Here is a 13,540-nt window from a genome sequence, read left to right on the forward strand (position 1 = left end):
CAAGTCCCCCTAACCCAGAGGACAAGTTCATTTCAGTATCATTCAGCTGCTCCCAGAGCAGACACAGCCCGCTGCCCGTTCTCTTGGGATTTAAAGGTTGAAGGTACTTTCACAGGCAGAGCAACAACCACTGAAATGTGGGTGTCTTTAAAACAGCACTACCCAGGACCATGTCATGTCACAGGAAGGGGCTGCCTTTCTACATTCTGGAGGAAGAGGGAATAGTTTCTGCTTCTCTTGTGGAGGTTTCTTTTGAGCAAATTTTAGGAACTTGTAGTTTTCTAGTTCAATCTCTGGAATTGCATCAGCTGTAAGTGGGGAAAACAATGTAAAAAGATCAAAACGTGCACGGGGAGAGGACAAGGCCCGAGGAAGGTCATTTGCAAATGGTCTAAAAGCAGGCAGGACTCTCCCTCCTCAGGCCTCTCTAGGGTCTCCGTGTTCACCCCTGACCTAGGTTTGAATCCTGCTGGCATCCTTGTCCAGGACTGTGAATTCCTTTTCCTGCTCGTTTTGAATCCATAGGGAAAGATTTGCGACACAGCTTTTAAGGCTACCGCAGGGCCTTATTCCATTCACATGACTGCTTTCTGTGAACTAGGATTTTCAGCACCCCTGCCTTCCTTATGCAATACCCTTTAGGGCAGAAATTCCCCAGAAGGTCTCCAGCCTCTCTCTCAGGTTCATCCTGGCTCCTCCTCCCTGGCTTGGCCTGATGGTCATGGATGAGCTCTGCTTTGACAGGATAAGGGACCACAATCCTGGACTGTGAGTGACCCTACACTCTCCCTTGCTGTCCAGGGTGACTTCTGATCCCATGTCATTCTGAGGTCCATGGTCTCAGACAATCTTCCAGTTTATGCACTCAGTGTTGGTGTTACCATCTCATCCAAAAGGGGCAATTGGGTCCGAGCCCTTGAAGTGTGTCATCCCTGGGTTGCTCTGTTTTTTTCCCCACTCGTGCTGTGGTTACATCACAACCACCTGTTGGGGTGTGATTTCTGTTGGTAGCTTTGAAAGATGAAGCATGAGAGGGGTGTGGGGTGTCCAGCAGGGAATGCCACAGCACTGATGATCCATGGACATGCATGAACAGCCTTATCAATTAAAATACTGAAATGCTTCCCATCTAGTGTTGAACAGACACTGCTCTGAGCTCACACCGAGAACCCACCCCATGACTAGGAACTTTCAAAGGGTTATCACGTGGCATTTTGAACCTCATCCCTTAGGAACACCCTGAAGACAAGGGCCAGATGAATTGCTTGGCACTTGTGAGTTATCCCCTCCTTTCTGATGGCTACAAGTGTCACCTAGACACACAGGCTGGATTCCTCCAGGAAGCTTCTCAGGACAGCCAGAAGCTGAGGCTGAATCCTGGTTCCCAGCATCCCAGACCCTTCCTGACATGGCACAGCCATCTAGTAAAGTCTTTTGGTAACAGAAAGACTGGGAAGGCTGTAATTCCCTCCAAAGAGAAAGAGAAGAGCCAATAGTGAAAGCTTGATCCCTCACATAGAAAATTAAATCCCAACAAGCAGTGGGTTCTTCACAGATTACTGATGCTGAAGAGGTCTCTTTTGATGACAGCTCGATCCCCCAACTGCCATGTCCATCTTCATGAATCAAATTTCCAACAGATATGGATCTAAAAACCTGAGGGAAATCTTGTATTTTCTTAGATGCAACTCTGAATTAGCATGCAACAAAGAACATAAAAATGGAGACCTAGAAGTATATATCTAATTTGAAGACATGGACATAAAAGCAATTTTGAAATAATATTTTGTAATCTATTGGAATATTACACAAAAAGAATAATCCACTTTAAGTAGGTTTTACTGTGACTGTGAGGGGAAAAACTGAATAATCCCCTGACGTTGATAACTCGCTGCTGACTTTCAAGTACAAATAAATAATGTAAATAGTAAAGGAAGAGGAGAGAACAACATGAAAAAGGAAGATCTTGCTCTCCTCACCTGAAACCCAACCTCTCACCTCAGAAAGAAACCGCTGTCAATATTTTCTGTGTCATGCAGTGGAGTTTAATAAAAGTATTGGTATATGTTAAAGTTTCAAGAGCTCAAAGCAAGGAAACATTAGGGAAGCTGCCAAGAGACCTCACTGAGATGCCTGCTTCATTTCATCTGCTCTCTGGACGTCCTCCTTGGCCCCTCACTTTCTCTGCCTCGCTAGCAAGTCTGTCTGTCATCAGTGCTATCACCAGTCTCTCTCCTGTGCTCTTCACTGCCCTCTCCTCCTTCCTGATACCTTCCTCAGTCACCAGAAATTGTTGGCAGTGGAGCTGTGAAATGCCCAGATCAGCTCCTGGAATCATCCTTGCCAAATCTGAAGACCGGCAGGAGTGGGCATGGAACCTGGATTGCACACCATCTGTGAGCACACCTGGCAGGGATTCACCTGTGTGACTAGGTGCAAGTTTTTGCAACGCTTTGGCAAGATTGAAAGGACTTACCAGTTGTCTTGCACTGCTGCAGGCCTGGAGTCCTTGCGGTCTCTCGGGCCAGCAGACCTGGTGGGGCTGGTCCAAGGTGTCCTCCCAGAGATCTGTCATTGCCAGGATGGGATAGGATTCTAGTAACCGGCCTCTCGAATATGTCACTGGACAGCCTCAAAGGAATGGAGATGCTTAAACCAGGCTTTGGTTTAGACTGGTTCCCACAGTCACGCTGCTTCCTCTGTGAAGACGTGACTATCATCCTTCTTTTCCTCTTATTCTACAAAAATAAATCATGAAAGTGGGTCAAATGATAAAGGAAGCCTGCCTTTTTAGGACAATTATCCTGGCTGTTTTGTACTTCCACCCTCCCTCTATCCTCTGGGGATAGATCTGACCTGTGTCCCGGGATGTCATCAGGCAGATTTGCATCAAGAACAGAATGCTCAAGGTCAAAACTCAAGGCTACTCCAGATCATTTCTCCCCCTCCATCCTGTTAATACCCCCTCCTTGTTTGAGTGTGATTCTATTCTCTTCTTGTCCTTGACAATCTCAACCGCACAAGTCTTGGCACTCCCTGTCAGGACAGTCGGTCCCCAGTCTTTTACTAAATCCCAAATCCTACCATTTCTGTGTTCTCTGACTACTCATTTGCTTAATCCATTGACCACTTGGTGTTCATAGAAGTTAAATCAACAGTGACATTATCAACCACCTCTTTTCAGCGACTTACTCCCATGTCCCAGATGTTCACATAATCCAAATGGTTATGTTCAAAAGTAAATAATTCAGAAAACATATTCACCCACCACAAATTACTGATCTCTAACATTTTTATTCAAACACTCATGCAGTAGATACCTGTCCCTCAAGATCAGAAGTAATGCCAGACCACCAATCCTCACCTTAATTTCCTCCTACACCTATCAATCCTGGATTCCATGGACTATGATCTCAAAAATTTCCTTGGAATAATAAAAAATTCCTTACCACTCTTTTATGTTGTAAACCTCCAAACCCAGAAGATCCCGATTATCTGTTATGCCCTAGCTACTGCTGGCCTTATAACAAGCTCAAGAAAAAGCACGAAACATGATCTTTTGGTACCCCTGTAAATACAAAACCATCTGCATCAACTGGGAAGCACCCATAACGCCTGGAAATTTTGTTCTCTTTTTTTTGTTGTTGGCTCAATAGGAAAAAGACAAATCAATTTAAAAAATCGGCAAGGGAACAGAATAGACTTTTTCCAATGAAGACATACAAATGGCCAACAGGTGTATGAAAAGATGTTCAGCATCACTAATCATCAGAGAATGCAAATCAAAACCACAATGAGCTATCACTTCACACCTGTTAAGATGGCGATTATCAAAAAAACTAAAGATGACAAATGGTGGTGAGGATGTAGAGAAAGGAACCCTTGTGGGAATTTAAACTAGTACAGCCATTATGGAAAACAGTATGGAGGTTCCTCCAAAAATTAAAACTAGAATATGACCCAGCAATCCCACTTCTGGTGTATACCCACAGGAATTGAAATCAAGGTCTAGAAGAGATACCTGCACTCTAATGTTCATTGCAACTAATTCACAATAGCCAAGATACGGAAGTAACCCAAATGTCACTGATGGATGAAATGGATAAAGAAATGGAATATTAGTCAACCTTGAAAAAAGAAGGAATTCCTGCCATTTTTGACAACATGGATGGACCTAGAAGACATTATGCTAAGTGAAATAAGGCAGACAGAGAATGGCAAATATTTCTATGTGAAATCTAAAATAGTCAAACTCATAGAAGCAGACGTTAGAATGGTGATTGCCAGGAGCTGGGGGGATAGAGAAATGGAGAGATGATGGTAAAAGTTTACAAAGTTTCAGTTATCAAGATAAATAAGTTCTGGAGATGTAGGATATGGCATAGTGCCTACAACTAACAAGACTGTATTGCATATTTCATATTTGCTAATAGAGTAGATATTATGTTAAGAGTTCTTACCACAGAATAATAGTAATAAAGGAGGTGAGAGAAAACTTTGGGAGGTGATGGATATGTTTGTGGCCTTGATGGTGGTGACAGTCTCAAGGGTGTACACTTACGTCCAAATTCATCAAGTTGTATATGGAAAAGTATGACATCATCATTGATTCTTCTTCACCTTGAAATAAGCCATGTCCTCATCACAAGAGAAAAAAAATTGTAACTATGTATGGGGATGGATGTTAACTGGACTTATTGTGCTGATTATTTCAACATATACTCAAACATTGAATCATTATGTTGTACCCCTGAAACTAATTTAATGATGTATGTCAACTTTACCTCAATAAAAAAACACAACAGACAAAACCATTTGGATTTTGTAAATGAGTTCAGTGAATCCCTGAGACTGCCCCATTCCCATATGGGAGTTACAGGAAGCAGAGAGGATGAAGGAAGATGGAAGAAAGTTGTACAAAACAGTATTCGAATTAAAATCATTTAAGTTGCTATCAGCTCCTTGTGGCAGAGTTCTGTGAGCACTGATCTTCTTTCACATTTTTCCTGGAAAAGCATACTTTCAGATCCAACTCATAATAGTTTCACCATTTGCTCTAATAAGACGCTTTCAACTTAATAAATAAAACCAAAAGCATCCCTTATGTATGAATAAAGTTAGTGAACTTCACAGAGAAAAGAGCATATTTGCACAATCTCAATAAAGGAAACAGAAGAACTGAATGATGATCGAGACTCATCCAAGCTTCTCTTTGAAAGCCAGTGAAACCAGGTTATCTTTTCAAGGATGTGTGTAGAGCTATCAGCTTTGGAAGATAGAAAGAGTGGCCTCCTCTGGAGCAAAGGGCAGGCTCGCTTACTGCCCAGTATAATAAAAATAACAACCCCCAGGCCAAAGATCAGCAGCCCTCCTGCCCGTTATCAAAGATTTGAGTTAGTTCCTTGAGCTCTGAGATTTTGCAACCTTCTGCATGTCACCTGGCCCATTGTGTATCACCCTGTAGGAAGTGGGATTTAGTGAATTGGTGCAAATTCTGATACTCTGGCCACTGCTATTGCTGTGTCATCAAGTCCTCTGTCTCTGACCCATGGGTCTCGTGTCTTTTGCCAGCATCTGTAAGACCATGGTAGGCTAACTTATTGGTTTGCAGGTAAGGTAAAATATCAGACCTTTCACAGTTCCTGACAAGCCCTTAAAGTAACTAGTAGTCTTAGGAACAGAGAGCTTATCCAGAACAATATGCATGGATGGTCTTCATAGTAGACGTCATAAGTCTCCAAAACACCAGTAAGTCTCTCTGACTTCTTTTATTTCTACCCCAAGTAGAAGGAGAGGCACCAAGCTATTACAGACCTAGGGCTTGTGCAAGACACCTGGAGACCTAGTGACCAGAAACTTCCCATGGGGAGCAAAGACAGATGGGCATATTTCCAAAATGGACCCATGTGCCTCCCGATCATCCAAAAGCTAGTACATAATCTTAATTTATGATGATTTGATTCATTAAATCTTTGTGATGGGTCAAAGATACACTTCTAAGAGGAGTGAGGCACATGGCAGTTGTAAGCAGATTAACACATTTGGTGAATATCAAACTCTGAACTAAATTTAGTGTTCTAATCAATTATAAGGTACAACAAATTTACTTAGGTAGATTAAATGATATTTAATGGTATGCCTGATTATTACTCTGCAATAATGAACAAACAGCTCATGTAAATAACTATAATTGGTCTTACTTTAAAATATTATAGTCAGGGGCCTGCACCGTGGCTTAGCGGTTAAGTGCACGCACTCCACTACTGGCGGCCCGGGTTCGGATCCCGGCGCACACAGACCCACCGCTTCTCTGGCCACGCTGAGGCCGCGTCCCACATACAGCAACTAGAAGGATGTGCAACTATGACATACAACTATCTACTAGGACTTTAGGGGAAAAAAGGAGGAAGATTGGCAATAGATGTTAGTTCAGAGCCAGTCTTCCTCAGCAAAAAGAGGAGGATTAGCATGGATGTTAGCACAGGGCTGATCTTCCTCACACACACACACACACACACAAAAATGATAGTCAAGACTGTTTGAGATAAGCCGGAGAGAAGGAAGGGGAGAAATATAAAAGGTAGCTGCTCTGAAGCCACTCTCTAGACCCCTGGATCTACATGTAACCCAGGAGATCGAGGCAGACGGCTGTGTGCCTAGATCCTCCTGCACTGTGGTTCTCAGGGATGTCACGGGGCTGAAGAAGCTTCCTGAATCGTGTTTACACATCCATGTGTACAATACCCCTGACCATGGGGATGAACCACCATTCAATCATCCCTTACACCCCTGTAATTAACAATTAGATTTCAAAATCATTGTATCATTACATGATAATTTATTCCTCAAACCTGTAGGAGGCCGAGCTAAAAGAAAATCAAATTTCAATGGCTTATTTTCTTTGAAGGACCAAGATGTTCTTTCACACTTGGAATCCGGATTAGAGGATAAATCCATCAAATCAATGGAAACAACTTAAGAAATGGACAGAGGGATATTTCATTCATATATAGACAGTTTGAACTGTGGCAAAAATAGAGTTATATTGTTAAAAAATTAGAATTTTTTGAAATTTGTAGATATTAAAGACTTTGTTCTGCTTATACTCCCTTTGGTTTACCAAATCAAAATCACTCTTTAATTGGCATTTCTAGCATTGAGTGCTAATAACAGCAGCTTTTTAAAATTCTTATTTTTCCCAGGTCAAAGACCAAGGGCAGAGGTCTTCCAGAAGTCAAGTCTAATCTACCTATGGATGTGGCAGGCTTAGCTATGGATGTGGCAGACTTAGCCATGGATGTTCAAGGCAGACATTGCCAGCAGAACCACATCTCTTCACCCATAGGTGAGTTTTTATTAGTAATCACAAAGACTTGAGGCTATCAAAAGAAATTCTTTATTAAGAACCAAAGGTATAGATTCCTATCTTGGGTTCATTACTTTGAATTTTTGACCCAAATCATATATATCTATTGGACCATATTCAATTCTATGATCTTTAGAAGATACAGCCTACAGCTGAAGAGAAACAGATACGACACCAATATCTTATCCTCTCTGAAGCCCAACTGAGAGCCCCTGGAGTCAAAAGTTTTCAAGACAAGAAAAAGTCATCCTTCTTCTGAACAGAGAGAGTAGAGGCTATTCAAAGACTCAACTTTAAATTGTTAACATGACTTGTTAGAATGTGATGGAGCAAGCAGAATACCTTCTAAGTTTCATGATTTTTCTCCAGAATACTGAGATGGATGACCTTGAAGTGCAGTTTCTCCATAAATGTCTTTATTCAGTGATAAAATTAATTTCCCTATAAAATAATTCCCATAAAAATGTTAAAAATATATCATATTCTCCGACTAAAAGGAAACAAAGCAAATTGAGCGGTTGAATAGCAGTGTAATAAATTCCATACAAGGATCTTACTGCAGCATTATGTATAATAGTGAAACTGGATATCATCCCATCTCTATCGAAGAAGAAATAAACAGATCATGGTATTCCTGTTCTTTGAATACCTCTAAAACTTCTAAAAAGCTAAGTTAGAGTGACGTGCACGGATAAGGAGAGACGTCTATGATATATGGTTTGGGAAACAGCAAATTGCAAAAAGATGCAGTTATGTAATTTATGTTAAAAAATCTTTATGTGTATTTATAAATTCATAGGAAATGTCCAGAAGGATAAACCCCAACCTCTTAACAATAGTTCCTTCTGAATAGGGGAGCCAGTTTGCAGGGAAGGGGATGAAAGGGGAAGGCTTCACTTTACTCAACAAAGATCTGTGTAATTTGACTTTTTTTACAGAATGTATTTCTTTCACAATTAGAAAAATGAGTGATGTGACCGTTGGTGCAGGGCAACTGTATTATGTTCACTAGTCTCTGTAATGTATGTTACTGCACGGCATGGACTGTAGGAGAAGCCCAGAGGAGCAATGAAGACAAAGAAGACATGACACCTGCAGAAAGTCAGTGGAGTATTTCTACATAACAAACCTTCCTGGTGAATGACAGTCAGTATCTTCCACTGCTCCAGCTCTCGCAATGAACCTAGAACCTGCCCAGGGTAAGCCTGAGGACCATGCACCGCTAGTCCACTCCCTGCCCAGAGCCTGTTTGTGCAGGGTGACTGCCATCAAGCAGACAATGGACTCAGGATGGGGCGTGTGCCTTGAGGGGGTCTGGCAGAGAGGCACAATGTGGAACACCAGCTAAGTGCACACTCCTGAGAGGCAGAGTTCCAGGAGGAGACTCAACATGTACCAAGAAACTGTGTGAAGTGAAGGAAGCTACTTGACCTCTCTGAGCCTCAGTGTCCCCCCCTGTAATATGTGGATCACAGACCTACTTCACAGAGCTGTTGGGGAAGATACATAAAAGTGCCTGTGACAGCCAGTGTCCACATTATTAACAAAGTCGTATCCGACTTCAAAATAATCGATGAAAAGAATAATCTTGATGAGACCAAAGACGAGATGCCCAGCTTCGTAAGCAGCCCCAGCAGCGTGAGAATGAGAGGAGCTCCAAGCAAGCAGGGTTCTTCACAGTGCCACTAGAGACGATGAACACAGGCTACACCAGGATAAGGGGCTGTTGTACAGTGACTCGTGTAGTGAGGGTGGATCCCTAAAGACGCTGTGGAATACAGTTACACACAGTGGCTCCTAGGAAACAACTACAAAGCAATCAACACAGCAGATAGGAATGGGAAGGAGGCAAGCAGAGGAGGGTCAGAGCCACAAAATATGACAGAAGACACTGCACCATGATGAGCGCCCAGCTCTGTCAACAGCTGCTGTGGTTGCGCCAGGAGATCAAACGTCTGAGACAACAATTGTGGGGACTGCTGGGAGCACAGTGGTCACTGCAGCCACACCCCAATAGCAGTGCATCGGAGCACACAGACCCTGAGACTTTCCTCAACATTAATCCTTGTTTCAAGATGATGCATATCCTCATCTTACAATGTCTCTTTCCAACATTTGTGAAGAGTGTCATCAGAACCCCCTGAAGAGGGCACAGGCCAGTGTGGGATGGAACACTGGGGACTAGGGGAGTGGCACTACACCTGACCACATGGACTATCAGTTGGGCCTATTGAACATGAGAGAAGAACCCGAGGATGTGGTCTAACGAGAATTCCCCGCCTTGCCACATTCAGAGACACTACAGAGTTTCTCTTCCGTTCTTTACAAAAATGTTAAAGAATTCACTTGTCACTAATTCATAAAGAGGCAATTCTTGACAAAGTGACAGGGTCCAGTTTCCATGACCAGGTTTTTCAGTTGTTTTGATAATATGCCACATTCAGGAATCGGAAATGTAACCTATTGGGCTGTGTAATATAAACAAGGACATTTTTTCATGTAGATCAACGCCCAGATTTTTAGGGAGGACGTAAATCATGAAAGCTGCTAACCCTTCCTCCATAGCTTTCACTAAAACTTTTAAGTTAATTTACCAATATCAGGAAAAGAGAATTTGGCAATTCAAGTTTTTTGTTTCTGCATTCAAGCATACAGTACAGTCAAGAGAATGAGCAGAAAAAAATTAACAAGAAGGTCTTGGTTGCATTTCATCTTTTGCAAATAAGCAGGATACTTTATGCTCTGTTCCTTTCACCAATCTAATCAATTTTTAAAGAATACGGTACATCTGACTATCCCTAAGCATGTTTATCCTGGAAACTTGCCGGAATCCAAAGCGGAGATGTTAAAGCTAACGGGTTTCAAATGCTGCCCAAGTGGTGTCTACCTTGAACATCCGTCTCCCAAAGCTGGACCACCGGTCTCATCCTGAGGGATCAGAGTCATCACCCGTGTCCCTGAGAGACTGGCCACTCATGCCTGGGCTGAGATTAGGTGATCAATCAAAAGGACAAAATGCTTAAGCTATTCTCATTTTAAGGATGCTGTTTCAGAGGTCTCTGCACTAGAATGTGTTGATGAAAACGTTCTACTGGATACTTGCCTGGGAAATGGGTTGTTCTCTGCTCTCAGCGGCTCCTGGGGAAACCAATGATTAACCTCATGGATGTCTCAACTTCCACATCTGCAAAAAAGGCAAGCAACAGCCAATGTTACCACCCTGCACAGTTCTTAAGTTGTGCTTGCAAGAGGGGCCACTGGAGCGAATTTCTCTCAAAAGCTGATGAAATGATTGCACTTTTGCTGGAGAAGGCTGAGGGCAGCAGGCAAAGTGGAAAGTTTCTGGGATGTCAAACCAGTTCCCATAAGCAATTTAGAGAAGCACCTGGCCCTGGACTAGGTAGGAGGCTGTGGAAAGACCCACAGGCATGCAGGTGGGAGGAGGAATCAAGCAGAGGAGTGAGGCTGTGGAGAAGAGGCACGAGTCCAGCTTCTATTTTGGACAAAAGCAGTTGTACTCTGCAGGCCCGAGGCTGCCCATGCAGCCACCACAGCTTCCTAACTCACTGGTCCCGCTCGTCCCATCACATCCCTCTGAGACTCAGTCCACGTGGAGCAGGTGAAGAACCAGAGTCCTAAGCCCAGGGCAGTTTGGCCCTTGGCAAAGAGCACACTGCCCTCCTCCTCTCCAGGGCTAAGCACCGCCCCCATGCCCAGAGCATCCTGGGAGTTGTAGTCCTGCAGCCCTGCAGGCTGCTGGCTGGGAGCAGTTAAGAGACAAAAGCTCCCGGCATGCACAGCTAGGGGGCCCAACTCCTTCATTGTCCCTCCACCACTGGGCCCCACTCTGCTTCTCCACCCCACCCTCTACCCCGCCTCTTCTCTATACCACACCCAGTCTCCATGCCCTGTCCACCACCCAGAGTATGTGCAGGGTGGTTGGGCCGCATCCCTTGAGACAGTACTCAGGTAGGGGTGGGGCTCACCAGCCTGGCTCTTGCTGACGATGCTTGTAGCCCTCGTGGAAGCTCCCTGGCCGGTATTTGAAATGTAAATTCAATATCTAAAATGGAAATACAAGGTGACTGGGATCCTGGAATTTGCCTTTTCAAGGCCACCTGTCCTATCATCCTCTCCATCCCTCCAGGCTGCCATGATCCTCCCTCTGGACTCCATGGTCAGGGTCGCTGCAGAGATCCTCTTTGGAACCCGCCTGCAAGAAGGGCCCATACCTTGGTCAGGCATCTTAGAAGGACTGCCCTGAGCCATGTTATAAAAAGGAGAAAACATCACAGTGGGCAGCCCCAATTCCTGCATTATACAGACAGGAAACTCAGGTGCACTTGTAAGTGACCCCTAAGCCACTTCAGGGGACCACACGCATGTCCCTTCTCCGACGATGCACGCCGGCTTGTTCACTGGACTTCCTTATCCAAGTGTGGACCTCTTGGTCTCGTTAACACAGGCAACAACACCAAAACTTCCCGTTGGTCCTTCCCACAATGTTAGGCAAGTTTGTGTAGGAAGGTAATATGCAATTTCTGTTCTACTATAGGGCTGGCTCCTTGGGAACCAGTTTTAATATCCCTTTTTAAATATACCCTCAGAATCACAAAATAATTAAGAAAAATAATTTGTTGCTCTTGGGCGTTATGGTGATAATTCTCCTAAGTCATTTTTCCATTTAGCTTCTCTGATTGACTCTAAATATTACAGGACCACACCCTTCTCAGGCTGGGATGCACAGCTCCACTAGTTTGCAGAGAGGACGCACAACAGCAGAATATCCGTGGTCCAACTTCTGAAGCATCAGTATTACCACAAGATTTGGAAGAAGCAAAGTTATGTCATTTCCAAGGTAAGGAATTAAAAACTTAAAACTAAGATGAGGTGGGAAAGTCATATGCCATTAAAAGTTGTCAGTAATCTGTGCTTGAAATGTCAGACTTTCTCTGAAAAAGAACTCTGAGACTCTATTTCCCATTGTTTTAAATAGGAAAAATTAGAAGGCATAGCAAGTCTATAGAAAAATCCTACCAATTTCCTAAGTCACGATATGGCACCTAGACATAAGTTACGAACATCGTTGCTCCTCGTTTTGTTCCTCATTCAACCCAGTCCCACAGGTTTTGAGTGCATGCTGTGAACATGGCACTGTGCTAGGTGTCAAGGCCTTGGTGAGCATCATCGTGGGGGTGGACCTTGCTGGGAAAACATTGCATCATAAAAACTCAAAGCCACACCACTTGCCAAATTGAGGCAAAAATGGAAAGACCCAGGGCACCACGCAAGGGTGAGGGCATTAATATATACTTGGGAATATTAAAATCCATCTGATAACGTCATGAGTGAATGTGTTCCACTTTAAAACAAAACACTGCTGTTATTCTGAGATATTGAGTTAGTATCTTTGTGCAAATATGCCGGATTTAAAATATTTGTTGATGTATAACATGAGTACAGAAATATACGCAGAAGTCATCCATGTAAACCTCAAAGAATTATTACAAAGTGAACACACTCCTGTGACCAAGAACTAGCACCAGCTTCACTCAGGCCCCAACAATCCCTTGCTCCCTCCTTCCTCCCCAAAGGTAACCGATATCTTACCAGCGAACACTGTATATTGAGTTTGTCTTCTTATACAAGTGTTTTATTACGGAAAAATTTAAACAGTATACAAAATAAACAAAATAGCATAGTAGGCCCATCACCCAGCTTCAACAACTACTTATCGTCTGCCATTTTTGTTTCATCCACACTCCTTCCCATTCCCACCTGACTTTATTATTCTTTTAGTCCTTTTTGTGTGTGTGGTGGGGTAAGATGTACGCACACTGAAAGGCACAAGTCTCAATCATAAAGTTTTGGTAAATAAACATGCCCATATAACCTTCACCCCTTTAAGAATAGATTATTTCCATCACCCCCAGAAAACTCCTTCCTGTTCCTTCCCAGGCAATTTTTTCCTTCCCCCGAGGCAACCACTGTTCTGGTTTTTTCACCATAGGTTCATCTTGGCTGAAATCATCCCACGTGTATTGTTTTCTGTCCAGCTTGCCTCCCTCGGCACGAGGTGGAAGAGACTCACCCAGCATGTGTGTGTCAGCGTTTGCTCCTCTGCATGGCGGAGGGCGTTCTGCTCTGTGGATGCCCCGCAGTGCGCTCGTCTTT

The 13,540-nt window shown here is 43.4% G+C and overlaps 1 long non-coding RNA gene across 1 annotated transcript; it reads right to left on the reverse strand.

Annotated features, from left to right (window-relative positions):
* Positions 1 to 197: 197 nt before the first annotated feature.
* On the reverse strand, positions 198 to 3,498 carry LOC131406538 (uncharacterized). The gene is made up of 3 exons (XR_009220180.1): positions 3,450 to 3,498; positions 2,477 to 2,738; positions 198 to 308 (listed from the first exon to the last, which is right to left on the reverse strand). It is a non-coding gene; the product is annotated as an uncharacterized LOC131406538 (long non-coding RNA).
* Positions 3,499 to 13,540: the final 10,042 nt, after the last annotated feature.

This window comes from Diceros bicornis, chromosome 5 (genome assembly GCF_020826845.1).
Source record: "Diceros bicornis minor isolate mBicDic1 chromosome 5, mDicBic1.mat.cur, whole genome shotgun sequence".
NCBI lineage: Eukaryota > Metazoa > Chordata > Mammalia > Perissodactyla > Rhinocerotidae > Diceros > Diceros bicornis.